We start from the raw sequence: 25,719 nt of genomic DNA, 5'->3' as shown, positions 1-25,719 counted from the left end.
TCCTCATAAAGCTGTCGCTGCTGTGAAGGTTCTAGGTGACATCACAATCCCTATGGTTACATACACAACAAAGCTGGGTTGTTGTTGTTTACACTCTGCAAGGCCTGTGGAAGTGAGTGACATCATAGCACTGTAGTTCTGAGGGTTCTAGATGGATGCAACAATCTCCTGTTGCTTCTATGAAGGCCATAATAGACGACATCACCAAACAGCTCCATAGTCACATACACAGCAAAGGAGAGATGTTGTTTACACCTAGTGATGTCAGTGGTATTGAGTGACATCACAGCACAGTGCTAAGGCTCCTGGGCCTGGACACAGCAGCGGCTGCAATATCTCAACGGAGAATACGTTTATATATATGTGTGTGTGTGCGCGTATATATATATATATATATATATATATATATATATATATATATATTTCTCCGCCGAAATCACTTTTAAACCCATTTCCACCTTTTTTTCCCTTCTCTTCCTCTTACTTTTTTTTCACGTTTTTTTACGTTTTTCTCCTTTTCGCCTCTTTTCTGGGCGTATTATTCTTCTTTTTCTTCTTTTTTTTCGTCTAATGCATACCCCATCAGTGCAGCAATGCTTATTCAATACCGCCAGCAGATGGAGACACTGGGGGATAATTTTCTAAGGATTTATACTGATTTTTCCTGTCTGAATTTGTCGCACAGAAAGTTGCAGGCCAAATATGTGTGACATTTCTGCGACTTTAGCTTCTAGAGCATTTTTACAACATTATACATAGGTGCTGAATACATAAAAAGCGACTGTTCAGCGACAGACAAGTTGCATCGGCTGAAAGTAGGCCAGAATGTCAGTCCATGTTGGAGCAGGTTTAGATACAGTCTAAAGCATAGATCTCAAAGTCTGTGCACAGAATTTAGCAAGGGCCTCGCACCTTCTGATGCATCAGGTAGGTGCACTATAGCATAGCCTAACCCTCTGTACTTTGGTCTATATTGATGCGGGACATAGACAGCCAGCTGATGACCAATCCATTAGTGCAATGGATGGCTGGAAGCATTTGTCTTTGCCTTTGCAATACCACAGAAGCAATGCATGGTCAATGTACAGCAATGACACACCTGTGTGAACAGCCAGGAGACCCCCCCATGTTATGTTACATAGTTACATAGTTAGTACGGTCGAAAAAAGACATATGTCCATCAAGTTCAACCAGGGAATTAAGGGGTAGGGGTGTGGCGCGATATTGGGGAAGGGATGAGATTTTATATTTCTTCATAAGCATTAATCTTATTTTGTCAATTAGGAACATTCAGCACCCACCCGCTATCAAGGCAGCTGCCTATCATGTCATGCCCTACCTGCACAGGTGTGCTGGCTACTCAAATGATCCAATTAAGGAGGCCATTTAGTCAGCAGCAGCAGAAGTCCTGTGCCTGGACGCTCCAACAGCGGCCAGACACAAGCAGAAGCAGCAGAAGCAGCAGCAGCACCACCTTTTGTTTTTTGGCTGCAGCAGCAGCAGCAGCAAGGCCCACAGGGCTGGCTAGCTGGCTAGCCAGCAAGCAGGTAGCAATGAAAGTAGGAATCTTTCTTTTTAACCCTGTAAGGGGGTGGTGCACTGTACCCGAAGATACTGCCATATCGGGTCAATGCATAGGGCGACGGAAGCAAGCTTCGAAATCGGCCCCCGTTCTCAAAAATCCATTTAATATATGGTCCCCAGATACGGGACGTATCAGATATTAAACTGATAAGAACAGATACTACACTTGATCTTAGCCAAAAGGCCGAGAAGCGATAACCGTGAAAGGGGCGGGCCCAACAAGGTCCCCTTCATGGGCACTATCACTGCTTGCTGTCAGGGAGGCTGCCAGACAATTTTCCATGCACACTCTGGGCTGGGGGGCAGTCAACCACCAGTACACACAGCAGAACCTAAACCCATACCATTATTGCTAAGCAGCAAGACAGGGGCCCATTGCACTCCCACGGGGCCTTTTTAAATGCAATCCATAACCCGGATTTGCCAGGAACCCTTCTTACTCCTCCTACTTGCATGTGACACTGGGCTTAGGATCTGCATAGGAAACACACACACAAGCACACACCTACCTTTGTTGCCTGCAGATGCCTCCTTGGCTGTCCCCAAACGGTATCAAACCAACACCCACGGGAAGCTGTAAGCATAGAGGACATGCCTGCACCCCATTGGACTTACCTGTGTGGGTTAAATCCGGGTTATTTGACAACCTATGGCGGTGATGGTTCTGCTCAGGCAGAGCAGTGCTGATGCTCCTCATAAAGCTGTCGCTGCTGTGAAGGTTCTAGGTGACATCACAATCCCTATGGTTACATACACAACAAAGCTGGGTTGTTGTTGTTTACACTCTGCAAGGCCTGTGGAAGTGAGTGACATCATAGCACTGTAGTTCTGAGGGTTCTAGATGGATGCAACAATCTCCTGTTGCTTCTATGAAGGCCATAATAGACGACATCACCAAACAGCTCCATAGTCACATACACAGCAAAGGAGAGATGTTGTTTACACCTAGTGATGTCAGTGGTATTGAGTGACATCACAGCACAGTGCTAAGGCTCCTGGGCCTGGACACAGCAGCGGCTGCAATATCTCAACGGAGAATACGTTTATATATATGTGTGTGTGTGCGCGTATATATATATATATATATATATATATATATATATATATTTCTCCGCCGAAATCACTTTTAAACCCATTTCCACCTTTTTTTCCCTTCTCTTCCTCTTACTTTTTTTTCACGTTTTTTTACGTTTTTCTCCTTTTCGCCTCTTTTCTGGGCGTATTATTCTTCTTTTTCTTCTTTTTTTTCGTCTAATGCATACCCCATCAGTGCAGCAATGCTTATTCAATACCGCCAGCAGATGGAGACACTGGGGGATAATTTTCTAAGGATTTATACTGATTTTTCCTGTCTGAATTTGTCGCACAGAAAGTTGCAGGCCAAATATGTGTGACATTTCTGCGACTTTAGCTTCTAGAGCATTTTTACAACATTATACATAGGTGCTGAATACATAAAAAGCGACTGTTCAGCGACAGACAAGTCGCATCGGCTGAAAGTAGGCCAGAATGTCAGTCCATGTTGGAGCAGGTTTAGATACAGTCTAAAGCATAGATCTCAAAGTCTGTGCACAGAATTTAGCAAGGGCCTCGCACCTTCTGATGCATCAGGTAGGTGCACTATAGCATAGCCTAACCCTCTGTACTTTGGTCTATATTGATGCGGGACATAGACAGCCAGCTGATGACCAATCCATTAGTGCAATGGATGGCTGGAAGCATTTGTCTTTGCCTTTGCAATACCACAGAAGCAATGCATGGTCAATGTACAGCAATGACACACCTGTGTGAACAGCCAGGAGACCCCCCCATGTTATGTTACATAGTTACATAGTTAGTACGGTCGAAAAAAGACATATGTCCATCAAGTTCAACCAGGGAATTAAGGGGTAGGGGTGTGGCGCGATATTGGGGAAGGGATGAGATTTTATATTTCTTCATAAGCATTAATCTTATTTTGTCAATTAGGAACATTCAGCACCCACCCGCTATCAAGGCAGCTGCCTATCATGTCATGCCCTACCTGCACAGGTGTGCTGGCTACTCAAATGATCCAATTAAGGAGGCCATTTAGTCAGCAGCAGCAGAAGTCCTGTGCCTGGACGCTCCAACAGCGGCCAGACACAAGCAGAAGCAGCAGAAGCAGCAGCAGCACCACCTTTTGTTTTTTGGCTGCAGCAGCAGCAGCAGCAGCAAGGCCCACAGGGCTGGCTAGCTGGCTAGCCAGCAAGCAGGTAGCAATGAAAGTAGGAATCTTTCTTTTTAACCCTGTAAGGGGGTGGTGCACTGTACCCGAAGATACTGCCATATCGGGTCAATGCATAGGGCGACGGAAGCAAGCTTCGAAATCGGCCCCCGTTCTCAAAAATCCATTTAATATATGGTCCCCAGATAGGGGACGTATCAGATATTAAACTGATAAGAACAGATACTACACTTGATCTTAGCCAAAAGGCCGAGAAGCGATAACCGTGAAAGGGGCGGGCCCAACAAGGTCCCCTTCATGGGCACTATCACTGCTTGCTGTCAGGGAGGCTGCCAGACAATTTTCCATGCACACTCTGGGCTGGGGGGCAGTCAACCACCAGTACACACAGCAGAACCTAAACCCATACCATTATTGCTAAGCAGCAAGACAGGGGCCCATTGCACTCCCACGGGGCCTTTTTAAATGCAATCCATAACCCGGATTTGCCAGGAACCCTTCTTACTCCTCCTACTTGCATGTGACACTGGGCTTAGGATCTGCATAGGAAACACACACACAAGCACACACCTACCTTTGTTGCCTGCAGATGCCTCCTTGGCTGTCCCCAAACGGTATCAAACCAACACCCACGGGAAGCTGTAAGCATAGAGGACATGCCTGCACCCCATTGGACTTACCTGTGTGGGTTAAATCCGGGTTATTTGACAACCTATGGCGGTGATGGTTCTGCTCAGGCAGAGCAGTGCTGATGCTCCTCATAAAGCTGTCGCTGCTGTGAAGGTTCTAGGTGACATCACAATCCCTATGGTTACATACACAACAAAGCTGGGTTGTTGTTGTTTACACTCTGCAAGGCCTGTGGAAGTGAGTGACATCATAGCACTGTAGTTCTGAGGGTTCTAGATGGATGCAACAATCTCCTGTTGCTTCTATGAAGGCCATAATAGACGACATCACCAAACAGCTCCATAGTCACATACACAGCAAAGGAGAGATGTTGTTTACACCTAGTGATGTCAGTGGTATTGAGTGACATCACAGCACAGTGCTAAGGCTCCTGGGCCTGGACACAGCAGCGGCTGCAATATCTCAACGGAGAATACGTTTATATATATGTGTGTGTGTGCGCGTATATATATATATATATATATATATATATATATATATATATATTTCTCCGCCGAAATCACTTTTAAACCCATTTCCACCTTTTTTTCCCTTCTCTTCCTCTTACTTTTTTTTCACGTTTTTTTACGTTTTTCTCCTTTTCGCCTCTTTTCTGGGCGTATTATTCTTCTTTTTCTTCTTTTTTTTCGTCTAATGCATACCCCATCAGTGCAGCAATGCTTATTCAATACCGCCAGCAGATGGAGACACTGGGGGATAATTTTCTAAGGATTTATACTGATTTTTCCTGTCTGAATTTGTCGCACAGAAAGTTGCAGGCCAAATATGTGTGACATTTCTGCGACTTTAGCTTCTAGAGCATTTTTACAACATTATACATAGGTGCTGAATACATAAAAAGCGACTGTTCAGCGACAGACAAGTCGCATCGGCTGAAAGTAGGCCAGAATGTCAGTCCATGTTGGAGCAGGTTTAGATACAGTCTAAAGCATAGATCTCAAAGTCTGTGCACAGAATTTAGCAAGGGCCTCGCACCTTCTGATGCATCAGGTAGGTGCACTATAGCATAGCCTAACCCTCTGTACTTTGGTCTATATTGATGCGGGACATAGACAGCCAGCTGATGACCAATCCATTAGTGCAATGGATGGCTGGAAGCATTTGTCTTTGCCTTTGCAATACCACAGAAGCAATGCATGGTCAATGTACAGCAATGACACACCTGTGTGAACAGCCAGGAGACCCCCCCATGTTATGTTACATAGTTACATAGTTAGTACGGTCGAAAAAAGACATATGTCCATCAAGTTCAACCAGGGAATTAAGGGGTAGGGGTGTGGCGCGATATTGGGGAAGGGATGAGATTTTATATTTCTTCATAAGCATTAATCTTATTTTGTCAATTAGGAACATTCAGCACCCACCCGCTATCAAGGCAGCTGCCTATCATGTCATGCCCTACCTGCACGGGTGTGCTGGCTACTCAAATGATCCAATTAAGGAGGCCATTTAGTCAGCAGCAGCAGAAGTCCTGTGCCTGGACGCTCCAACAGCGGCCAGACACAAGCAGAAGCAGCAGAAGCAGCAGCAGCACCACCTTTTGTTTTTTGGCTGCAGCAGCAGCAGCAAGGCCCACAGGGCTGGCTAGCTGGCTAGCCAGCAAGCAGGTAGCAATGAAAGTAGGAATCTTTCTTTTTAACCCTGTAAGGGGGTGGTGCACTGTACCCGAAGATACTGCCATATCGGGTCAATGCATAGGGCGACGGAAGCAAGCTTCGAAATCGGCCCCCGTTCTCAAAAATCCATTTAATATATGGTCCCCAGATAGGGGACGTATCAGATATTAAACTGATAAGAACAGATACTACACTTGATCTTAGCCAAAAGGCCGAGAAGCGATAACCGTGAAAGGGGCGGGCCCAACAAGGTCCCCTTCATGGGCACTATCACTGCTTGCTGTCAGGGAGGCTGCCAGACAATTTTCCATGCACACTCTGGGCTGGGGGGCAGTCAACCACCAGTACACACAGCAGAACCTAAACCCATACCATTATTGCTAAGCAGCAAGACAGGGGCCCATTGCACTCCCACGGGGCCTTTTTAAATGCAATCCATAACCCGGATTTGCCAGGAACCCTTCTTACTCCTCCTACTTGCATGTGACACTGGGCTTAGGATCTGCATAGGAAACACACACACAAGCACACACCTACCTTTGTTGCCTGCAGATGCCTCCTTGGCTGTCCCCAAACGGTATCAAACCAACACCCACGGGAAGCTGTAAGCATAGAGGACATGCCTGCACCCCATTGGACTTACCTGTGTGGGTTAAATCCGGGTTATTTGACAACCTATGGCGGTGATGGTTCTGCTCAGGCAGAGCAGTGCTGATGCTCCTCATAAAGCTGTCGCTGCTGTGAAGGTTCTAGGTGACATCACAATCCCTATGGTTACATACACAACAAAGCTGGGTTGTTGTTGTTTACACTCTGCAAGGCCTGTGGAAGTGAGTGACATCATAGCACTGTAGTTCTGAGGGTTCTAGATGGATGCAACAATCTCCTGTTGCTTCTATGAAGGCCATAATAGACGACATCACCAAACAGCTCCATAGTCACATACACAGCAAAGGAGAGATGTTGTTTACACCTAGTGATGTCAGTGGTATTGAGTGACATCACAGCACAGTGCTAAGGCTCCTGGGCCTGGACACAGCAGCGGCTGCAATATCTCAACGGAGAATACGTTTATATATATGTGTGTGTGTGCGCGTATATATATATATATATATATATATATATATATATATATATATATATATTTCTCCGCCGAAATCACTTTTAAACCCATTTCCACCTTTTTTTCCCTTCTCTTCCTCTTACTTTTTTTTCACGTTTTTTTACGTTTTTCTCCTTTTCGCCTCTTTTCTGGGCGTATTATTCTTCTTTTTCTTCTTTTTTTTCGTCTAATGCATACCCCATCAGTGCAGCAATGCTTATTCAATACCGCCAGCAGATGGAGACACTGGGGGATAATTTTCTAAGGATTTATACTGATTTTTCCTGTCTGAATTTGTCGCACAGAAAGTTGCAGGCCAAATATGTGTGACATTTCTGCGACTTTAGCTTCTAGAGCATTTTTACAACATTATACATAGGTGCTGAATACATAAAAAGCGACTGTTCAGCGACAGACAAGTCGCATCGGCTGAAAGTAGGCCAGAATGTCAGTCCATGTTGGAGCAGGTTTAGATACAGTCTAAAGCATAGATCTCAAAGTCTGTGCACAGAATTTAGCAAGGGCCTCGCACCTTCTGATGCATCAGGTAGGTGCACTATAGCATAGCCTAACCCTCTGTACTTTGGTCTATATTGATGCGGGACATAGACAGCCAGCTGATGACCAATCCATTAGTGCAATGGATGGCTGGAAGCATTTGTCTTTGCCTTTGCAATACCACAGAAGCAATGCATGGTCAATGTACAGCAATGACACACCTGTGTGAACAGCCAGGAGACCCCCCCATGTTATGTTACATAGTTACATAGTTAGTACGGTCGAAAAAAGACATATGTCCATCAAGTTCAACCAGGGAATTAAGGGGTAGGGGTGTGGCGCGATATTGGGGAAGGGATGAGATTTTATATTTCTTCATAAGCATTAATCTTATTTTGTCAATTAGGAACATTCAGCACCCACCCGCTATCAAGGCAGCTGCCTATCATGTCATGCCCTACCTGCACAGGTGTGCTGGCTACTCAAATGATCCAATTAAGGAGGCCATTTAGTCAGCAGCAGCAGAAGTCCTGTGCCTGGACGCTCCAACAGCGGCCAGACACAAGCAGAAGCAGCAGAAGCAGCAGCAGCACCACCTTTTGTTTTTTGGCTGCAGCAGCAGCAGCAGCAGCAAGGCCCACAGGGCTGGCTAGCTGGCTAGCCAGCAAGCAGGTAGCAATGAAAGTAGGAATCTTTCTTTTTAACCCTGTAAGGGGGTGGTGCACTGTACCCGAAGATACTGCCATATCGGGTCAATGCATAGGGCGACGGAAGCAAGCTTCGAAATCGGCCCCCGTTCTCAAAAATCCATTTAATATATGGTCCCCAGATAGGGGACGTATCAGATATTAAACTGATAAGAACAGATACTACACTTGATCTTAGCCAAAAGGCCGAGAAGCGATAACCGTGAAAGGGGCGGGCCCAACAAGGTCCCCTTCATGGGCACTATCACTGCTTGCTGTCAGGGAGGCTGCCAGACAATTTTCCATGCACACTCTGGGCTGGGGGGCAGTCAACCACCAGTACACACAGCAGAACCTAAACCCATACCATTATTGCTAAGCAGCAAGACAGGGGCCCATTGCACTCCCACGGGGCCTTTTTAAATGCAATCCATAACCCGGATTTGCCAGGAACCCTTCTTACTCCTCCTACTTGCATGTGACACTGGGCTTAGGATCTGCATAGGAAACACACACACAAGCACACACCTACCTTTGTTGCCTGCAGATGCCTCCTTGGCTGTCCCCAAACGGTATCAAACCAACACCCACGGGAAGCTGTAAGCATAGAGGACATGCCTGCACCCCATTGGACTTACCTGTGTGGGTTAAATCCGGGTTATTTGACAACCTATGGCGGTGATGGTTCTGCTCAGGCAGAGCAGTGCTGATGCTCCTCATAAAGCTGTCGCTGCTGTGAAGGTTCTAGGTGACATCACAATCCCTATGGTTACATACACAACAAAGCTGGGTTGTTGTTGTTTACACTCTGCAAGGCCTGTGGAAGTGAGTGACATCATAGCACTGTAGTTCTGAGGGTTCTAGATGGATGCAACAATCTCCTGTTGCTTCTATGAAGGCCATAATAGACGACATCACCAAACAGCTCCATAGTCACATACACAGCAAAGGAGAGATGTTGTTTACACCTAGTGATGTCAGTGGTATTGAGTGACATCACAGCACAGTGCTAAGGCTCCTGGGCCTGGACACAGCAGCGGCTGCAATATCTCAACGGAGAATACGTTTATATATATGTGTGTGTGTGCGCGTATATATATATATATATATATATATATATATATATATATATATATATATTTCTCCGCCGAAATCACTTTTAAACCCATTTCCACCTTTTTTTCCCTTCTCTTCCTCTTACTTTTTTTTCACGTTTTTTAACGTTTTTCTCCTTTTCGCCTCTTTTCTGGGCGTATTATTCTTCTTTTTCTTCTTTTTTTTCGTCTAATGCATACCCCATCAGTGCAGCAATGCTTATTCAATACCGCCAGCAGATGGAGACACTGGGGGATAATTTTCTAAGGATTTATACTGATTTTTCCTGTCTGAATTTGTCGCACAGAAAGTTGCAGGCCAAATATGTGTGACATTTCTGCGACTTTAGCTTCTAGAGCATTTTTACAACATTATACATAGGTGCTGAATACATAAAAAGCGACTGTTCAGCGACAGACAAGTCGCATCGGCTGAAAGTAGGCCAGAATGTCAGTCCATGTTGGAGCAGGTTTAGATACAGTCTAAAGCATAGATCTCAAAGTCTGTGCACAGAATTTAGCAAGGGCCTCGCACCTTCTGATGCATCAGGTAGGTGCACTATAGCATAGCCTAACCCTCTGTACTTTGGTCTATATTGATGCGGGACATAGACAGCCAGCTGATGACCAATCCATTAGTGCAATGGATGGCTGGAAGCATTTGTCTTTGCCTTTGCAATACCACAGAAGCAATGCATGGTCAATGTACAGCAATGACACACCTGTGTGAACAGCCAGGAGACCCCCCCATGTTATGTTACATAGTTACATAGTTAGTACGGTCGAAAAAAGACATATGTCCATCAAGTTCAACCAGGGAATTAAGGGGTAGGGGTGTGGCGCGATATTGGGGAAGGGATGAGATTTTATATTTCTTCATAAGCATTAATCTTATTTTGTCAATTAGGAACATTCAGCACCCACCCGCTATCAAGGCAGCTGCCTATCATGTCATGCCCTACCTGCACAGGTGTGCTGGCTACTCAAATGATCCAATTAAGGAGGCCATTTAGTCAGCAGCAGCAGAAGTCCTGTGCCTGGACGCTCCAACAGCGGCCAGACACAAGCAGAAGCAGCAGAAGCAGCAGCAGCAGCAGCAGCAAGGCCCACAGGGCTGGCTAGCTGGCTAGCCAGCAAGCAGGTAGCAATGAAAGTAGGAATCTTTCTTTTTAACCCTGTAAGGGGGTGGTGCACTGTACCCGAAGATACTGCCATATCGGGTCAATGCATAGGGCGACGGAAGCAAGCTTCGAAATCGGCCCCCGTTCTCAAAAATCCATTTAATATATGGTCCCCAGATAGGGGACGTATCAGATATTAAACTGATAAGAACAGATACTACACTTGATCTTAGCCAAAAGGCCAAGAAGCGATAACCGTGAAAGGGGCGGGCCCAACAAGGTCCCCTTCATGGGCACTATCACTGCTTGCTGTCAGGGAGGCTGCCAGACAATTTTCCATGCACACTCTGGGCTGGGGGGCAGTCAACCACCAGTACACACAGCAGAACCTAAACCCATACCATTATTGCTAAGCAGCAAGACAGGGGCCCATTGCACTCCCACGGGGCCTTTTTAAATGCAATCCATAACCCGGATTTGCCAGGAACCCTTCTTACTCCTCCTACTTGCATGTGACACTGGGCTTAGGATCTGCATAGGAAACACACACACAAGCACACACCTACCTTTGTTGCCTGCAGATGCCTCCTTGGCTGTCCCCAAACGGTATCAAACCAACACCCACGGGAAGCTGTAAGCATAGAGGACATGCCTGCACCCCATTGGACTTACCTGTGTGGGTTAAATCCGGGTTATTTGACAACCTATGGCGGTGATGGTTCTGCTCAGGCAGAGCAGTGCTGATGCTCCTCATAAAGCTGTCGCTGCTGTGAAGGTTCTAGGTGACATCACAATCCCTATGGTTACATACACAACAAAGCTGGGTTGTTGTTGTTTACACTCTGCAAGGCCTGTGGAAGTGAGTGACATCATAGCACTGTAGTTCTGAGGGTTCTAGATGGATGCAACAATCTCCTGTTGCTTCTATGAAGGCCATAATAGACGACATCACCAAACAGCTCCATAGTCACATACACAGCAAAGGAGAGATGTTGTTTACACCTAGTGATGTCAGTGGTATTGAGTGACATCACAGCACAGTGCTAAGGCTCCTGGGCCTGGACACAGCAGCGGCTGCAATATCTCAACGGAGAATACGTTTATATATATGTGTGTGTGTGCGCGTATATATATATATATATATATATATATATATATATATATATATATATATATATATATTTCTCCGCCGAAATCACTTTTAAACCCATTTCCACCTTTTTTTCCCTTCTCTTCCTCTTACTTTTTTTTCACGTTTTTTTACGTTTTTCTCCTTTTCGCCTCTTTTCTGGGCGTATTATTCTTCTTTTTCTTCTTTTTTTTCGTCTAATGCATACCCCATCAGTGCAGCAATGCTTATTCAATACCGCCAGCAGATGGAGACACTGGGGGATAATTTTCTAAGGATTTATACTGATTTTTCCTGTCTGAATTTGTCGCACAGAAAGTTGCAGGCCAAATATGTGTGACATTTCTGCGACTTTAGCTTCTAGAGCATTTTTACAACATTGTACATAGGTGCTGAATACATAAAAAGCGACTGTTCAGCGACAGACAAGTCGCATCGGCTGAAAGTAGGCCAGAATGTCAGTCCATGTTGGAGCAGGTTTAGATACAGTCTAAAGCATAGATCTCAAAGTCTGTGCACAGAATTTAGCAAGGGCCTCGCACCTTCTGATGCATCAGGTAGGTGCACTATAGCATAGCCTAACCCTCTGTACTTTGGTCTATATTGATGCGGGACATAGACAGCCAGCTGATGACCAATCCATTAGTGCAATGGATGGCTGGAAGCATTTGTCTTTGCCTTTGCAATACCACAGAAGCAATGCATGGTCAATGTACAGCAATGACACACCTGTGTGAACAGCCAGGAGACCCCCCCTTGTTATGTTACATAGTTACATAGTTAGTACGGTCGAAAAAAGACATATGTCCATCAAGTTCAACCAGGGAATTAAGGGGTAGGGGTGTGGCGCGATATTGGGGAAGGGATGAGATTTTATATTTCTTCATAAGCATTAATCTTATTTTGTCAATTAGGAACATTCAGCACCCACCCGCTATCAAGGCAGCTGCCTATCATGTCATGCCCTACCTGCACAGGTGTGCTGGCTACTCAAATGATCCAATTAAGGAGGCCATTTAGTCAGCAGCAGCAGAAGTCCTGTGCCTGGACGCTCCAACAGCGGCCAGACACAAGCAGAAGCAGCAGAAGCAGCAGCAGCACCACCTTTTGTTTTTTGGCTGCAGCAGCAGCAGCAGCAGCAAGGCCCACAGGGCTGGCTAGCTGGCTAGCCAGCAAGCAGGTAGCAATGAAAGTAGGAATCTTTCTTTTTAACCCTGTAAGGGGGTGGTGCACTGTACCCGAAGATACTGCCATATCGGGTCAATGCATAGGGCGACGGAAGCAAGCTTCGAAATCGGCCCCCGTTCTCAAAAATCCATTTAATATATGGTCCCCAGATAGGGGACGTATCAGATATTAAACTGATAAGAACAGATACTACACTTGATCTTAGCCAAAAGGCCGAGAAGCGATAACCGTGAAAGGGGCGGGCCCAACAAGGTCCCCTTCATGGGCACTATCACTGCTTGCTGTCAGGGAGGCTGCCAGACAATTTTCCATGCACACTCTGGGCTGGGGGGCAGTCAACCACCAGTACACACAGCAGAACCTAAACCCATACCATTATTGCTAAGCAGCAAGACAGGGGCCCATTGCACTCCCACGGGGCCTTTTTAAATGCAATCCATAACCCGGATTTGCCAGGAACCCTTCTTACTCCTCCTACTTGCATGTGACACTGGGCTTAGGATCTGCATAGGAAACACACACACAAGCACACACCTACCTTTGTTGCCTGCAGATGCCTCCTTGGCTGTCCCCAAACGGTATCAAACCAACACCCACGGGAAGCTGTAAGCATAGAGGACATGCCTGCACCCCATTGGACTTACCTGTGTGGGTTAAATCCGGGTTATTTGACAACCTATGGCGGTGATGGTTCTGCTCAGGCAGAGCAGTGCTGATGCTCCTCATAAAGCTGTCGCTGCTGTGAAGGTTCTAGGTGACATCACAATCCCTATGGTTACATACACAACAAAGCTGGGTTGTTGTTGTTTACACTCTGCAAGGCCTGTGGAAGTGAGTGACATCATAGCACTGTAGTTCTGAGGGTTCTAGATGGATGCAACAATCTCCTGTTGCTTCTATGAAGGCCATAATAGACGACATCACCAAACAGCTCCATAGTCACATACACAGCAAAGGAGAGATGTTGTTTACACCTAGTGATGTCAGTGGTATTGAGTGACATCACAGCACAGTGCTAAGGCTCCTGGGCCTGGACACAGCAGCGGCTGCAATATCTCAACGGAGAATACGTTTATATATATGTGTGTGTGTGCGCGTATATATATATATATATATATATATATATATATATATATATATTTCTCCGCCGAAATCACTTTTAAACCCATTTCCACCTTTTTTTCCCTTCTCTTCCTCTTACTTTTTTTTCACGTTTTTTTACGTTTTTCTCCTTTTCGCCTCTTTTCTGGGCGTATTATTCTTCTTTTTCTTCTTTTTTTTCGTCTAATGCATACCCCATCAGTGCAGCAATGCTTATTCAATACCGCCAGCAGATGGAGACACTGGGGGATAATTTTCTAAGGATTTATACTGATTTTTCCTGTCTGAATTTGTCGCACAGAAAGTTGCAGGCCAAATATGTGTGACATTTCTGCGACTTTAGCTTCTAGAGCATTTTTACAACATTATACATAGGTGCTGAATACATAAAAAGCGACTGTTCAGCGACAGACAAGTCGCATCGGCTGAAAGTAGGCCAGAATGTCAGTCCATGTTGGAGCAGGTTTAGATACAGTCTAAAGCATAGATCTCAAAGTCTGTGCACAGAATTTAGCAAGGGCCTCGCACCTTCTGATGCATCAGGTAGGTGCACTATAGCATAGCCTAACCCTCTGTACTTTGGTCTATATTGATGCGGGACATAGACAGCCAGCTGATGACCAATCCATTAGTGCAATGGATGGCTGGAAGCATTTGTCTTTGCCTTTGCAATACCACAGAAGCAATGCATGGTCAATGTACAGCAATGACACACCTGTGTGAACAGCCAGGAGACCCCCCCATGTTATGTTACATAGTTACATAGTTAGTACGGTCGAAAAAAGACATATGTCCATCAAGTTCAACCAGGGAATTAAGGGGTAGGGGTGTGGCGCGATATTGGGGAAGGGATGAGATTTTATATTTCTTCATAAGCATTAATCTTATTTTGTCAATTAGGAACATTCAGCACCCACCCGCTATCAAGGCAGCTGCCTATCATGTCATGCCCTACCTGCACAGGTGTGCTGGCTACTCAAATGATCCAATTAAGGAGGCCATTTAGTCAGCAGCAGCAGAAGTCCTGTGCCTGGACGCTCCAACAGCGGCCAGACACAAGCAGAAGCAGCAGAAGCAGCAGCAGCACCACCTTTTGTTTTTTGGCTGCAGCAGCAGCAGCAGCAGCAAGGCCCACAGGGCTGGCTAGCTGGCTAGCCAGCAAGCAGGTAGCAATGAAAGTAGGAATCTTTCTTTTTAACCCTGTAAGGGGGTGGTGCACTGTACCCGAAGATACTGCCATATCGGGTCAATGCATAGGGCGACGGAAGCAAGCTTCGAAATCGGCCCCTGTTCTCAAAAATCCATTTAATATATGGTCCCCAGATAGGGGACGTATCAGATATTAAACTGATAAGAACAGATACTACACTTGATCTTAGCCAAAAGGCCGAGAAGCGATAACCGTGAAAGGGGCGGGCCCAACAAGGTCCCCTTCATGGGCACTATCACTGCTTGCTGTCAGGGAGGCTGCCAGACAATTTTCCATGCACACTCTGGGCTGGGGGGCAGTCAACCACCAGTACACACAGCAGAACCTAAACCCATACCATTATTGCTAAGCAGCAAGACAGGGGCCCATTGCACTCCCACGGGGCCTTTTTAAATGCAATCCATAACCCGGATTTGCCAGGAACCCTTCTTACTCCTCCTACTTGCATGTGACACTGGGCTTAGGATCTGCATAGGAAACACACACACAAGCACACACCTACCTTTGTTGCCTGCAGATGCCTCCTTGGCTGTCCCCAAACGGTATCAAACCAACACCCACGGGAAGCTGTAAGCATAGAGGACATGCCTGCACCCCATTGGACTTACCTGTGTGGGTTAAATCCGGGTTATTTGACAACCTATGGCGGTGATGGTTCTGCTCAGGCAGAGCAGTGCTGATGCTCCTCATAAAGCTGTCGCTGCTGTGAAGGTTCTAGGTGACATCACAATCCCTATGGTTACATACACAACAAAGCTGGGTTGTTGTTGTTTACACTCTGCAAGGCCTGTGGAAGTGAGTGACATCATAGCACTGTAGTTCTGAGGGTTCTAGATGGATGCAACAATCTCCTGTTGCTTCTATGAAGGCCATGATAGACGACATCACCAAACAGCTCCATAGTCACATACACAGCAAAGGAGAGATGTTGTTTACACCTAGTGATGTCAGTGGTATTGAGTGACATCACAGCACAGTGCTAAGGCTCCTGGGCCTGGACACAGCAGCGGCTGCAATATCTCAACGGAGAATACGTTTATATATATGTGTGTGTGTGCGCGTATATATATATATATATATATATATATATATATATATATATATATATATTTCTCCGCCGAAATCACTTTTAAACCCATTTCCACCTTTTTTTCCCTTCTCTTCCTCTTACTTTTTTTTCACGTTTTTTTACGTTTTTCTCCTTTTCGCCTCTTTTCTGGGCGTATTATTCTTCTTTTTCTTCTTTTTTTTCGTCTAATGCATACCCCATCAGTGCAGCAATGCTTATTCAATACCGCCAGCAGATGGAGACACTGGGGGATAATTTTCTAAGGATTTATACTGATTTTTCCTGTCTGAATTTGTCGCACAGAAAGTTGCAGGCCAAATATGTGTGACATTTCTGCGACTTTAGCTTCTAGAGCATTTTTACAACATTATACATAGGTGCTGAATACATAAAAAGCGACTGTTCAGCGACAGACAAGTCGCATCGGCTGAAAGTAGGCCAGAATGTCAGTCCATGTTGGAGCAGGTTTAGATACAGTCTAAAGCATAGATCTCAAAGTCTGTGCACAGAATTTAGCAAGGGCCTCGCACCTTCTGATGCATCAGGTAGGTGCACTATAGCATAGCCTAACCCTCTGTACTTTGGTCTATATTGATGCGGGACATAGACAGCCAGCTGATGACCAATCCATTAGTGCAATGGATGGCTGGAAGCATTTGTCTTTGCCTTTGCAATACCACAGAAGCAATGCATGGTCAATGTACAGCAATGACACACCTGTGTGAACAGCCAGGAGACCCCCCCATGTTATGTTACATAGTTACATAGTTAGTACGGTCGAAAAAAGACATATGTCCATCAAGTTCAACCAGGGAATTAAGGGGTAGGGGTGTGGCGCGATATTGGGGAAGGGATGAGATTTTATATTTCTTCATAAGCATTAATCTTATTTTGTCAATTAGGAACATTCAGCACCCACCCGCTATCAAGGCAGCTGCCTATCATGTCATGCCCTACCTGCACAGGTGTGCTGGCTACTCAAATGATCCAATTAAGGAGGCCATTTAGTCAGCAGCAGCAGAAGTCCTGTGCCTGGACGCTCCAACAGCGGCCAGACACAAGCAGAAGCAGCAGAAGCAGCAGCAGCACCACCTTTTGTTTTTTGGCTGCAGCAGCAGCAGCAGCAGCAAGGCCCACAGGGCTGGCTAGCTGGCTAGCCAGCAAGCAGGTAGCAATGAAAGTAGGAATCTTTCTTTTTAACCCTGTAAGGGGGTGGTGCACTGTACCCGAAGATACTGCCATATCGGGTCAATGCATAGGGCGACGGAAGCAAGCTTCGAAATCGGCCCCCGTTCTCAAAAATCCATTTAATATATGGTCCCCAGATAGGGGACGTATCAGATATTAAACTGATAAGAACAGATACTACACTTGATCTTAGCCAAAAGGCCGAGAAGCGATAACCGTGAAAGGGGCGGGCCCAACAAGGTCCCCTTCATGGGCACTATCACTGCTTGCTGTCAGGGAGGCTGCCAGACAATTTTCCATGCACACTCTGGGCTGGGGGGCAGTCAACCACCAGTACACACAGCAGAACCTAAACCCATACCATTATTGCTAAGCAGCAAGACAGGGGCCCATTGCACTCCCACGGGGCCTTTTTAAATGCAATCCATAACCCGGATTTGCCAGGAACCCTTCTTACTCCTCCTACTTGCATGTGACACTGGGCTTAGGATCTGCATAGGAAACACACACACAAGCACACACCTACCTTTGTTGCCTGCAGATGCCTCCTTGGCTGTCCCCAAACGGTATCAAACCAACACCCACGGGAAGCTGTAAGCATAGAGGACATGCCTGCACCCCATTGGACTTACCTGTGTGGGTTAAATCCGGGTTATTTGACAACCTATGGCGGTGATGGTTCTGCTCAGGCAGAGCAGTGCTGATGCTCCTCATAAAGCTGTCGCTGCTGTGAAGGTTCTAGGTGACATCACAAATCCCTATGGTTACATACACAACAAAGCTGGGTTGTTGTTGTTTACACTCTGCAAGGCCTGTGGAAGTGAGTGACATCATAGCACTGTAGTTCTGAGGGTTCTAGATGGATGCAACAATCTCCTGTTGCTTCTATGAAGGCCATAATAGACGACATCACCAAACAGCTCCATAGTCACATACACAGCAAAGGAGAGATGTTGTTTACACCTAGTGATGTCAGTGGTATTGAGTGACATCACAGCACAGTGCTAAGGCTCCTGGGCCTGGACACAGCAGCGGCTGCAATATCTCAACGGAGAATACGTTTATATATATGTGTGTGTGTGCGCGTATATATATATATATATATATATATATATATATATATATATATATATTTCTCCGCCGAAATCACTTTTAAACCCATTTCCACCTTTTTTTCCCTTCTCTTCCTCTTACTTTTTTTTCACGTTTTTTTACGTTTTTCTCCTTTTCGCCTCTTTTCTGGGCGTATTATTCTTCTTTTTCTTCTTTTTTTTCGTCTAATGCATACCCCATCAGTGCAGCAATGCTTATTCAATACCGCCAGCAGATGGAGACACTGGGGGATAATTTTCTAAGGATTTATACTGATTTTTCCTGTCTGAATTTGTCGCACAGAAAGTTGCAGGCCAAATATGTGTGACATTTCTGCGACTTTAGCTTCTAGAGCATTTTTACAACATTATACATAGGTGCTGAATACATAAAAAGCGACTGTTCAGCGACAGACAAGTCGCATCGGCTGAAAGTAGGCCAGAATGTCAGTCCATGTTGGAGCAGGTTTAGATACAGTCTAAAGCATAGATCTCAAAGTCTGTGCACAGAATTTAGCAAGGGCCTCGCACCTTCTGATGCATCAGGTAGGTGCACTATAGCATAGCCTAACCCTCTGTACTTTGGTCTATATTGATGCGGGACATAGACAGCCAGCTGATGACCAATCCATTAGTGCAATGGATGGCTGGAAGCATTTGTCTTTGCCTTTGCAATACCACAGAAGCAATGCATGGTCAATGTACAGCAATGACACACCTGTGTGAACAGCCAGGAGACCCCCCCATGTTATGTTACATAGTTACATAGTTAGTACGGTCGAAAAAAGACATATGTCCATCAAGTTCAACCAGGGAATTAAGGGGTAGGGGTGTGGCGCGATATTGGGGAAGGGATGAGATTTTATATTTCTTCATAAGCATTAATCTTATTTTGTCAATTAGGAACATTCAGCACCCACCCGCTATCAAGGCAGCTGCCTATCATGTCATGCCCTACCTGCACAGGTGTGCTGGCTACTCAAATGATCCAATTAAGGAGGCCATTTAGTCAGCAGCAGCAGAAGTCCTGTGCCTGGACGCTCCAACAGCGGCCAGACACAAGCAGAAGCAGCAGAAGCAGCAGCAGCACCACCTTTTGTTTTTTGGCTGCAGCAGCAGCAGCAGCAGCAAGGCCCACAGGGCTGGCTAGCTGGCTAGCCAGCAAGCAGGTAGCAATGAAAGTAGGAATCTTTCTTTTTAACCCTGTAAGGGGGTGGTGCACTGTACCCGAAGATACTGCCATATCGGGTCAATGCATAGGGCGACGGAAGCAAGCTTCGAAATCGGCCCCCGTTCTCAAAAATCCATTTAATATATGGTCCCCAGATAGGGGACGTATCAGATATTAAACTGATAAGAACAGATTTTTTTTAACTTGACTACCCTTACGGGGGCAACTTTATTAAAAATTAAATAATATTAACAAAGTTGTGCAAATATGTCAATAAATACAGTTACATATAAATAACATATTTACAACATATTAAAACATAAAATGGGCACTTGGTGGCTTTACAAGATAGAATTCCATTCTTTTAAAAACCATTTTCTAGATAAAAGCGGAAATCTCTTCTTGTCTAAAAGATAGTACTGGTACATTTCATAAAAACAGATAGATAAAATGTCCTTCACAGATAAAACCTCATGCTTGAACAATAAAATATTCCTGGCCTTCCACAGAGCTGCCTTCACACAGTTTATGATCTTCCATGCAATAGTCTCTTGAGTCCGTGTTGGGCATTCCAGGCAACCATAAAAAACCACTGCAATATTTAAGTCTTTTAGTCCAGTTATCCTTTTTACCAGAGGGAGTATCTTTGTCCATATTTTCTGCGAGTAAAAACAAGTCCATATTAGATGGTGCACGGTCTCCTCTTGTCGGCATCCCTCCCTCGGGCAGGTTGCAGAGTTGGATAATCCTCTTCGGTGCTGGAATGCCCGGCATGGAAGACACTCGTGTGCGCAGCTCCAGGCCAGGTCCTTCTGTGAATTAAAAAGATAATTAATACTCAACATCTTCCAAATCTGTATACACTTCTGTTCGTTAAAATTTTTGATGGGAGTCACGGTACTGGTTTCTTTTATTTCCTTTAGTAGTTTTTTGCTATTGCACAGATCCTGAACACTTTTACCTTTAAAATTATATAAGTTTAAAATTTTTCCTAAAATCATGTATTGAGGGGGTAAATTCAAAGAATAAGGGCAACTTAAAACTGTAGAAAACCAGCCGTTCCTCCGCATAAAATAACCAGTATTAAAACGAACAAAATAAGACCAGTAGCTATCTTTAAAAACAGTAGTAAAACACATGCTAAAAAACTTTATTAAAAGGAAAGCTTTAAAATCTGGAAAATCCTTACCGCCCCTGGAGTTCGGTTTTATCACAATTTGTCTCTTTAATTTTTCGCTCTTAGAACTCCAAAAGAAAGTAAAACAAGCTTTTGTTATTTTCTTTAGAACCATTTCGGGGGGTGGGAAAACCAGACTTAAATACAATAAAATAGGTAAAAGCACCATTTTTGTAATTAAAACCTTCCCTTCCATTGTAAGTTCTCGCATGTTCCACATACATATTTTCTTATTTATTTTTTGAGCCACCAAGTCCCAGCTATTAAAACCATTATTAGACTCGTCAAAGGAGACACCTAAAATCTGCACCGACTCAGACACAGGGACGGGCACATCATACAAAGGCATTCCGCCTATGTTTAAAATGTTACTTTTGTTAAAATTGACTTTAAAACCGGAGGCACAATTAAAATATTGAATCTGTTTTAGCGTCTTCTGAAGCGATGGGGTGTCCCTGCAAAACACCGCAACATCGTCCATGTACCCCACTACCTTCGCCTCTAGTCCCCCTCCTCCTGGCAGGGGGACTCCATGGATCTGCTTATCCTTTCGTATTGTACATAAAAGAGGCTCTATTGCGCAAATGAAGAGTAGTGGGGACAAGGGACACCCCTGCTTCACTCCGGAATTTAAAATCACGCCCTGTGTCTTAAAACCATTTACTAAAATTTTACTAGTACAGTTATCATAAAAAGCTCTAAGAGACAATAAAAAGCCATCAGGTATACCCATTTTCTCTAAAACCTTAAAAAGATAAAAATGTGACACCCTGTCGAAAGCTTTTTCAAAATCTATGGATAAAACCGCCAGCTTTCCTTTTCTTAATTTGGTGTCGCTAATTACATCCTTTAAAAGGTTTAGGTTCTCCCATAAACTCCTCCCAGGCACCCCACAGACTTGGTTTGTATGAATTATTTTATGGATTACGTTCTTTAAGCGGTTAGCACACAGTTTCGCCATTATTTTATAGTCGCAGTTCAGAAGGGTGATTGGTCTCCAGTTTTTGAGTTCCGACCGGTCTCCCTTTTTGAATAGCAGGGAGACATCACCCTTCTTCCATGAGCCTGGGAGGATTTTAGACTTAAAGACTTCCGTAAAAAGGGAGAACAAATCTTCTTTTAAAATACCATAAAAAGTAACATAAAATTCAATGGGTATACCATCCGGCCCAGGCACTTTACCTGTTTTAAAACTCTTGACGGTCTCTAAAATCTCCTGCTCTGAAATATTCTGCAATAAAAAAGACTGTGAGACAGGATCTAAAAAATTGGTGATCTCCTTTAACGAGTCATTCATAAAACATTCATCAATGTGTTTTACATTAAAAAGATCCGCATAAAACTCTTGCACCTTTTTTAAAATACCCTGTACATCATTCACTCCTTCAATGTTTTCTATTAACCTTCTATTTTCATGTATTTTCTTAAAAAAATACCTGGAGCAGGTCTCGTTTTCCTCAAGATGCTGTATTCGAGACCTAAAGATAATTTCTTTTCCTTTCTGCTCCAGGCACTTAGTTATTTCTTTTTTAAGATCATGTACCTCCTTCTCCACCTCCATCCCATGTGCTCTGAATTTGTACAGGGTTTGCAGACGAGTATTTAGGATATTATAAAATTCACGTTTTTCTTTAGCTTTCCTAACCCCAACACGGATAAAAAATTCTTTTATTTTTAGTTTCATTTTTTCCCACCAGATACTGGTGGGAGTGTTGGGGTCTTTTACTCGTCTGCATTCCTTGTAAAAGGTGATAAAATCTGATAAAACCTGCGGATCTTCTAAAAGGGACACGTTTAACTTCCAGGCATTCCTACCAGTTCTCCTTTTAAAATCACTTTTAACTTTAAAATACAATAATTTATGGTCAGAAAAAACATTGGTAAAAAGATCACAGTTAAAAGGCAGTACTTGATAAGAACAAAAAATAAAATCTATCCTGGAGCTACAGCTTGCATTGCTCCAGGTAACACCGTCTTCCTCTGGTACGTTAAAATTACATTTTTTAAAAACATCAGTGAGATTAAAATCTAAAATCAAGTTTTTTAACATAAAAGACGTCTTATCATAGTTCCTACTCACTGCGTTCGAAAAACGGCGTTCTCCCCTTAAAATACAATTAAAATCACCTGATAAAACAAGAGGACTAGAATTGTTAATAAAAAGGGGTAAAATCTCCAACATTTTTATTCTTTCATTCTTATCAGGAGAACCATAAAAATTTAAAAACTGCCATTTAATACCATTAATAAAAGCGCTGACCAATAAAATTCTGCCTGGTAAAATTTCGTTAAAACTCTCAATTAAAACGTTCCCTTTAAAAAGTATGGCGACCCCTGCTGATCTGGACTCATTTGATCCAGACCAGACTGATGGACCGTGCACCCAATCATCTTCATATTCTTTATAATTTAATCTGTGCGGGATGCCACATTCCTGCAGGAAAAGGACGGAAGCAGCAAAAACCGACAAGTAATTAAATAGGGCAACCCTTCTTACTCTGGCGCTCACACTTCTCACGTTCAAGGACAGACCGGACAACTCAGCCATGGGAATGTACAAGAAAACGTCTTACACCTCTGATTCCCCCTCCGAAGCCTCATACCCCCCAAAATCTGACTCAACTGTACGCATAGAGGAAGCAGGAGAGGAGGCACCATCACTCAGCCGACCCCCCTCCTCCATCATGATTGAGGCATAGTTGTTCTCGGGCATCCTGGCAATCAGGGCTCCAGACTCATTGGGTTCTTCCACCTCTTGCCCCTCCATAGGGGTCGGGTGTTCACTTAGTTCCGTCTCTGGTACCTCAGAGACGGTCACCTCTGAAACCTCCTCCTGGCAGGGAGGAGGGGGGGTATCCCCTATGGGGACCTGTGGAGGAACGTCACTTGGGTTCCCTGCATCCGCAGGTACTTCCATCGGCTCCCCCTGGACCGCCTCCGAATAGAGTCTTCTGGAGCCCCTCCGCCTTTTAACCTTCACCTCTCCACCCGGATCATCGCTCTCAGGGGGACCCTGAGCCAGAGGTTGCTGAGGAGCGGATTCGGCCGCCGTCCGCTCCTCTCTTAACCCAGCATGCTCCTGGGGGCCAGTTTTTTCACCACTTGCACGTTTTTTGGCCATCCTCTGCTCTTTAGGGTCCCCTCCTTTTGACTGAGGGGGGTCTTTCTCCTTCTCCATCTCACCGCTTACCTCTTGTGGGGGGGTAATCACTGGCTCTGCTTGCCTCGGCTGGTGTCCCGGTTGGTGTCCTTGCTGCCTCCAGGGTTGCCACTGCTGCTCCGTCCTATGTCTGTGGGGACAAGAGGAGAAAAGGTGACCGAATTGTTGACAGAAATTGCACCTCCCTCCTCTTGTGCATTTCTCTGTCTCGTGCTGTGTGCTACCACATTTTTTGCATGTACTTTCACAGTTTTCTTTTGTGTGTCCATATCTGTGACACTTCCTGCAGTAGCTTGGCATCCCCGCATAAAAGAGGTCGCCACACATATTATTTATTTTAAAACGAGCTGGTGGTAGTTGAATTCCCCCTGGCAATCTGTCATCTTTTTTGCATGTAACCTGAAATCTCCACTTAGATGTCCAGATGCCACAGCTGTTCATGATTTTTCCTCTGCACTCAACCTTACTAAAATAGACTTGTAAAAACAACTCAACATCGTGTAGGTTGGCGAAAGGGGAATACATCTTTACTACCACCAGCTTAATATCGTCTAGAACGTGCTCAATAATCCGGACACCCTGAAGCTTTTTGTCTTTACTCGCAGCAGCTCTGGTAACAAAATCTCTGTGGATGCCATTTTGTGTGAACGTCACATCAAAAATTTTACGCTTCGGGTAGTCCTGGATTGCCAATATCTCGCCCTTCTGTATTCCGAAAACTCCTCCGAGCACGTCCTCTACTACGAATTTCAAATCGTCCGCCCTTTTGGTATCATCCGTGAGAATGACTCTCACGGTGTTTTTGATCCTTGCGTATGCCGGCACAGAACCTGGATCCGGATCATCATCCATGGTTCTAACCTCTCTCCACCCGAAGGTCTTGAGAGGCGATCGCTACTCGTTACCCTGGGACTAGGCCCTCTCCCCAATAGCAACAAGTGGGTGAAGCCCAGGCAATAAACCTGGGCGATCCCACAAGGCCGAGGAGAGGGGTACCCGAGTACCTTCTGACCAGATCTCCTGTATTACTACACTTGATCTTAGCCAAAAGGCCGAGAAGCGATAACCGTGAAAGGGGCGGGCCCAACAAGGTCCCCTTCATGGGCACTATCACTGCTTGCTGTCAGGGAGGCTGCCAGACAATTTTCCATGCACACTCTGGGCTGGGGGGCAGTCAACCACCAGTACACACAGCAGAACCTAAACCCATACCATTATTGCTAAGCAGCAAGACAGGGGCCCATTGCACTCCCACGGGGCCTTTTTAAATGCAATCCATAACCCGGATTTGCCAGGAACCCTTCTTACTCCTCCTACTTGCATGTGACACTGGGCTTAGGATCTGCATAGGAAACACACACACAAGCACACACCTACCTTTGTTGCCTGCAGATGCCTCCTTGGCTGTCCCCAAACGGTATCAAACCAACACCCACGGGAAGCTGTAAGCATAGAGGACATGCCTGCACCCCATTGGACTTACCTGTGTGGGTTAAATCCGGGTTATTTGACAACCTATGGCGGTGATGGTTCTGCTCAGGCAGAGCAGTGCTGATGCTCCTCATAAAGCTGTCGCTGCTGTGAAGGTTCTAGGTGACATCACAATCCCTATGGTTACATACACAACAAAGCTGGGTT

At 45.0% G+C, this 25,719-nt stretch overlaps 9 non-coding genes and 1 pseudogene across 9 annotated transcripts; all 10 read right to left on the bottom strand.

The window, feature by feature from the left end:
* Positions 1 to 1,589: 1,589 nt before the first annotated feature.
* LOC130304479 (U2 spliceosomal RNA) lies at positions 1,590 to 1,780 on the bottom strand. The gene has a single exon (XR_008854247.1). It is a non-coding gene; the product is annotated as a U2 spliceosomal RNA (small nuclear RNA).
* Positions 1,781 to 3,860: 2,080 nt separating this feature from the next.
* Positions 3,861 to 4,051, bottom strand: LOC130304456 (U2 spliceosomal RNA). Its single transcript, XR_008854225.1, has one exon. It is a non-coding gene; the product is annotated as a U2 spliceosomal RNA (small nuclear RNA).
* A 2,078-nt stretch (positions 4,052 to 6,129) lies between these two features.
* Positions 6,130 to 6,320, bottom strand: LOC130304455 (U2 spliceosomal RNA). The gene has a single exon (XR_008854224.1). It is a non-coding gene; the product is annotated as a U2 spliceosomal RNA (small nuclear RNA).
* Positions 6,321 to 8,410: 2,090 nt separating this feature from the next.
* LOC130304453 (U2 spliceosomal RNA) lies at positions 8,411 to 8,601 on the bottom strand. The gene has a single exon (XR_008854222.1). It is a non-coding gene; the product is annotated as a U2 spliceosomal RNA (small nuclear RNA).
* A 2,058-nt stretch (positions 8,602 to 10,659) lies between these two features.
* Positions 10,660 to 10,850, bottom strand: LOC130304476 (U2 spliceosomal RNA). The gene has a single exon (XR_008854244.1). It is a non-coding gene; the product is annotated as a U2 spliceosomal RNA (small nuclear RNA).
* Positions 10,851 to 12,948: 2,098 nt separating this feature from the next.
* On the bottom strand, positions 12,949 to 13,139 carry LOC130304452 (U2 spliceosomal RNA). The gene has a single exon (XR_008854221.1). It is a non-coding gene; the product is annotated as a U2 spliceosomal RNA (small nuclear RNA).
* Positions 13,140 to 15,223: 2,084 nt separating this feature from the next.
* On the bottom strand, positions 15,224 to 15,414 carry LOC130304454 (U2 spliceosomal RNA). The gene has a single exon (XR_008854223.1). It is a non-coding gene; the product is annotated as a U2 spliceosomal RNA (small nuclear RNA).
* A 2,090-nt stretch (positions 15,415 to 17,504) lies between these two features.
* LOC130304451 (U2 spliceosomal RNA) lies at positions 17,505 to 17,695 on the bottom strand. Its single transcript, XR_008854220.1, has one exon. It is a non-coding gene; the product is annotated as a U2 spliceosomal RNA (small nuclear RNA).
* Positions 17,696 to 19,784: 2,089 nt separating this feature from the next.
* Positions 19,785 to 19,974, bottom strand: LOC130304483 (U2 spliceosomal RNA). Its single transcript, XR_008854250.1, has one exon. It is a non-coding gene; the product is annotated as a U2 spliceosomal RNA (small nuclear RNA).
* Positions 19,975 to 25,012: 5,038 nt separating this feature from the next.
* On the bottom strand, positions 25,013 to 25,145 carry LOC130304489 (U2 spliceosomal RNA; annotated as a pseudogene).
* Between the last annotated feature and the right edge of the window lie 574 nt (positions 25,146 to 25,719).

Source organism: Hyla sarda, unplaced genomic scaffold, assembly GCF_029499605.1.
Source record: "Hyla sarda isolate aHylSar1 unplaced genomic scaffold, aHylSar1.hap1 scaffold_1275, whole genome shotgun sequence".
NCBI classification, from domain to species: domain Eukaryota; kingdom Metazoa; phylum Chordata; class Amphibia; order Anura; family Hylidae; genus Hyla; species Hyla sarda.
Note: the sequence above shows the minus strand (reverse complement) of the source record. Positions and strands in the feature narration are given on the sequence as shown.